Here is a 6000-nt window from a genome sequence, read left to right as displayed (position 1 = left end):
GAGGGGAATAAATAATAATATTAATATATTAATATACAGCCCGGGTGTGAAGAAACTAAAGGGCATCAGGGTCCCACCCTAGATCCTCTTCAATGCCCCCCACATTTATGGATCCTGCACGGACCCCACGGGCTCCCCCCAATCACCCTTGCCCGTCCGGTCACAGTCGTGGATGGATGAGTGAATGAACGGATCCAAGGATGGATGGTGTTCATGTCATCACTACCCCGCCCTCTATATACTCACCACATATCTCTTTCGCGCTCTCTCTCGCTGTCCTCCTTTATTCTCCTCCCTCGTGTAAACGCATCTTCACGTCCTTGATTCTGCTTCCCCTTTCAGTTACCATCCGTGCATCCATCCGTCCATCCATCCACCTCCTCCTCCTCTTTCACGGCATTCATCCATTTTGTGAGTCCCATTTCATTCATCGTGCTAGGCTATTACTTACTTTTCTTTCATATTCAATAAATGAAACGGGGGGGGGGAGAGGAAAACAATGGAATAAAATGTACTAGTAGGAGTGGGCCCTCTTGTTTATGAAATACTATATGGAGAGTGATTCTAGGTATGCTTATGAGATTGTTCTACATGCAGGGTGGTAAAATGTGGTTTTCCTGAAGTTTTACACTAATTTTTCACTGGAAACCTCCTCATGATACTTGAATTCTGTTCCTGTGTTCAATAATATGATTCCACTTTCTCTTTTGAAGTAAAAGATGACTGAGTGGAAAAACTCCATTCCGAAAATAACCAACACAGAGCTAATTTTAAAGCAGAGAAGAATATATGGGATGTGGTCATGGTGTGAACCAGCAACATTGAAACATCGAGATCCTCAATTACTTCAAACCAAGTAATTGACAATAGGAGGAAAAAAAAAAGCTCCGTTTAGCTTTTCTTTTTCCTTTTACGTTTATTTTATAAATAAAAAAGGGAGAAAAAAAACTTTCTTTCAAGATTTTAAGGATCAGTTTCCTGATCATGTTAAATTGCATGGGCTTTAGAAAGGGTGAGAAAGTAGGCATGGTAGCACTGTACTTGGAAATGGGTTTCCTTGGACAAAATAGCCCCAAAAGTAATGGCACAAACAAGCTTTTGTGAGTCATTAGTGACTGTGATTATAATTTTTTTTTTCTTTTTTTCTTTTTTCTTTTCTTCCCCTCAAAAGAAGATGTTAAGGGTGATGCTTGCAAATTATCCTTGATTTTTTATTAAAAAAAAACTCGTGGTATGATTGTTGTGTGGTTGTTGTTTGATTATTATTATTATTATTATTATTTTAAATTTTCAGTGGAAAGGTCAATCATTCAGTAAAATTTGATTGTTATTGGTGCAGATTCATTCATCATGTGAGGCAGATGTCTTTTATTCCAAGTAACCAAAAGTACATTTTGAAGAATTAGCTTGACTTTGTGTTACTATTGTTAGACCTTATTGCCCCACTTAAAACTCCTTTCTTAATTTTTATGGTCAGTTAATTGTTAAGATTTGTGCGGGTGTTTGTTTTTTTTTGTTTTTTTAAAGTGAAACTAAATGTGCAAATAAATAAAGAAAGAACTGTGAAGGAAACAAGGAAGCTTTCAAGATTAAAGTGATTGAAGCTTCTTCAATGCCATGTGTCATTCAAAATCCGGTGGAGTGTTGAAATTTTTTTTCTGATTTGAAACAACTGCTTCAGATTTATATATGCAAATAGTCTAGGTTGGCACAGTATAACCGTAAAAAAGACCAATCTCATTTCAAAAAACCCAGAAATACAAAAATTAACACAAGATATCGATGAACAAACGAAAGAGAAAAAGTACCAGCTTATTGGTTAAAAGCAAGACCACAATAAATGTGAACTTAAGATTTCAATAGCTTTATTAATATTATTTTGAAAAAGCATACGATGATTGACACCTCATATACGGTGTTTTCTTGGCTTTTCTGTGATAATTTCATGCATAAACTAAGTATTTGAGTATCAATTGATGGGATGATGAACTCAATGATAAACCTGATGGGAGAGAAAATTAATAATAATAATAATAATAATAATCAAAATAAAAAATATATGTATCTAACAAACTTCAAAACCGAATTCGAAAAGGAGTAAAGAAGAGTAAGAAGGTGATCAGATACAAGAAATTTTCAGTTTAGAGAACCGCAGAATGTTCCAACAAATCTTTGTTGTTTTGATTCATTTCATATTAAGCTTAAAAAGATCAACAATGGTGGAATGTTCATCAATTAGAAAAGCATGCTGATACTATTGATGTCACCCTGCTTATCTTTCTTCTTTACCTGTACCTTTTGGTATTTTACTGTATTTGTTTTTTAAAAGGAAAGAGTGAAAGAAATATCAATAACTATAATTCTTACTTTTTTTTTTCTTTTCTGGCTTTTAAATTTTCGTGTTATAAAATAATGTAGACCGTAAAAAAATAAAATCTGAATCCGCTTCTGTTTCATGTTAAGATTTCAACTTTGTATTAATTTAGTATTATTATTTTTTATTATTCATAGTTCTTGGGCTTAAAATTTCTCAAAGTCTTTTGAATCCAAGTGAATAGTGGTTGAAAAGATTTTTTTGAATAAAATAAGTTCTATTTTGAGACAAATTAATTTTTGTGTAAGGAAAAACCCATTAGTATGTAAAATAGTAAAGTATATATTATGGTTAAGTAAATGTTAGTCCTTCAACAATGATGCCATGCAATCCTTTCATGAAACGAAGTGCAACCATGAATGAATAGAATATTTATAAAAAAAAATACAATGATTCATACATTGCAAAAACCATGAAATTGAATTTCAGTGTTTCCTTAAATTATCGATATTGTTTAATTCAAATTAACAAACTAATCATATATTTAATTTATAGTAGTATCCAGTGCTCTTGAAAATCGAGCTTTTAAATTTGATGAACTAACATTTCAAATCTTCAATTTGAAATGTACCACTTTCTTCTAAGAATATAACTGACATTATATATAGAATTTTAATTAATACTGATAGTGATTAAATCAAAATCAATCAACATCACAAACTCTGTCTCAAACCATCTTCAAAACTTGATATTGTCTTGATAAAACATGAACTTGGATTATCTCTCCAAAATAATTATATATATATATATATATATACACCCACACACACACACACACAAATAAATAAATAAATGTATACTTATTCAAATTGTACCTTTCCTTCAAAACTTTCAGTGATAGGTATCAACATCTGAAGTTTCATTGTTGGTTGTTTGCAAAGTTAACATGCTAAATCAAACAAGTATATAATCAAGTGGGAAAGTTGTTACATGTTTTAAGTCACAAGTTTTACATGTTAACAAGTTATTTTTTGTTGCTATGTAAATTATTAAATTAATTAGTATATTCCAAGGTGCTTTTCAGTATTTGTTCTTTCACCACAAAAGGTGTTCAAATGTTTTTATGATTTTTATTATTTAATATTTGATTTAATTTGTGTCATTTTATAAATCGTTTCCAGATCAAAAGATTGTGTAGTAATGTAAGAATCACTACTACTTATGTGTTTCTGTATTTTTGTGCTGTATTATTTCTATGCACATTAATATCTAAATGTTTACCTTTTAAAAATAACTGGAGTTTAACACAATAAAAAAATTTATGCATAACTTCATAATGAATAAGAAAGCAACACAATATTTTGAATTTTTTTAAATAATACTTGACAAATTAAATTTATTCCAGTAACAAACATTGTAGTTTGCATAGTTAATTTAGATATTTTCCGTACAAAATAATTAACCATGATTCAACCATTGCTGTAATTTTCAAATCAAAATAAGAACTGGAAATGAATAAATTCATACAACATATTTGGGACCATACACCTGCGAAATTTGATCTGTACAGAATAGAGGATAAATATTTAACAAAAATTTTAGGGGTATTGTTAAATATTTATTTCTGTTCTACTACTTGTGAAATAAATATATATATATATATATATATATACATATCTACATTTTCTCAATGACAATTGTAAAAAACGGATATTAATGATCAACTTATCAAGATCACATATTTAAGCAAATTTGAATAAATAACTGAAAAATTGACCAATAATACTTCGACCATATTAAAAATTGAAAAGTGATTTTAGTATAAAATTAGATATTAAGTTTTGACTTTATTCTTTATTTTTCATATGAACCATTTTTTCACAAATACATATTTAATAAGATTCGTACATATTAATAAAATATATTTTTAAAATAAATAAATATATTCGCTACTACAAATCTGCATATATGAAAAAATATAGATTTTTTTTTTTTTATTTTTTATTTTTATTTTTTTGTAAATTATAGATTTCAATTATTAAAGATGTGCTTATGAATTATATTGATATTTTTTAATGAATTTTCAAATAAAATTCTGGGTAAAATATTATTGATTGTATTAAAAGTCTACACATTAAATACTTTAAATAATTAAGTATACTTTTTGTATTAGAATTAAACAAATAAACATTGTAAATCAACAATTAAAATATTTATGTATTATATAAACTATCTTAACAATCTACAAATACATATAAAGTTCTACAAATATTTTTTAAATTTATATTTTATACTTAATTGTTTATATCAAAGAAGGATAAGAGATATAAACAGAGAAAAGATTTTAGTATAATACAATAAGAAAATAAGTGTTGTCAAGATACAAAATAGATTGTAAGCCAAAAGAAAAGTAAGACTTGAGAAAGAAATTGGGAAAAATAAAGATTTCATCAACAACTTCACATATACAACTTGTAAAGCTAGAAGCTTCTAGTTTGAGCTTCCAGTGTTTAGCTACCTGAGTTATAATAAAAAGCTTCGTAATAACATTGGTTATCTAAGCCATTAAGAAGGCTTTTGAAGAAACATACTAACAAGACTTGTAAACCAAGTCATTAGATCTAGTTTCTTGATATTCTTATTTAAAGTTCCAAAAGTATATGTAAAAGATTCTAGCTAACAAATAAGTATAAAAGAATTATATTGTGTATCAAATAAAATCCTATAATTCTACTTATATGGTTGAAAGAAATATCATATAAATAAAGAGAGATTAAAAAGTATATATATTTATAACGATAATTCCATAGTTGCATTGTTTCCAAGATACTTATTTGTAGTCCCATATAGAAACTAAGATAATTTTAACTTATGGCAATTTTATTAGTTTTGAAGAATTAGTAACCTTCTACAACTTTAATATTAAAAAACATTTGTACTCTATCATACTGTTTGTCATAGTTACAATTTTTGGTAGATGTTAAGTTTTGATCTAAGATTATGCATAAGTTATTTTTTTCTAATATAACATTAATACACCATATGCAATTTGTCTTTGTATAATATTCTCATTTAAATTGGACTATATAGATGAAATTTAAAGTTTTAAAAAATGCCTACTGTAAGTTAAATTTGTAATTTAAACATATATCATTGATTTATTAATTTACATAAATAATTTAAATCTACAGAATATGTATAATTTGAATCTATGGGGTTTTTTTTTTTAAATATAAGTATTTTTTTAAATATAAATATTGTTGACTTAGTTTATAATTTTTAAATTACTAATTTTTTTTAATGATATAGTTCAAAAGACATAGTAGTTTTGATTATTTAAAATTCTTCCAAAGTATTTTAATTTTCAATATGTGAATTTGATCTTCAAAATATAGACAAAGTGCCAAAATCAAAATATTAACCAAAATATTGTCCAAGAATATATGATTTGAATTCCTAAATCAATAAATTGTAATTGAATTTAAATGAACATTTAAATCTCATGCTTTTATTGGGGAAGCCAATTGAGTTAAAGAACAGAAATTCAAATAAGCATTACCCATTGAGATATTATCTATTTGTGTTATAAATATAATAGTTCTACCTGCTATTAGTCTAATTTCAAAGATGCATCTTGTAAATGTGACATATATGTAGAAACATACATAGACAATAAAGAAGGATTG

The sequence above is a fragment of the Physcomitrium patens genome, chromosome 2, assembly GCF_059467195.1.
Source record: "Physcomitrium patens ecotype Gransden chromosome 2, ASM5946719v1, whole genome shotgun sequence".
Lineage (NCBI taxonomy): Eukaryota > Viridiplantae > Streptophyta > Bryopsida > Funariales > Funariaceae > Physcomitrium > Physcomitrium patens.
Note: the sequence above shows the minus strand (reverse complement) of the source record.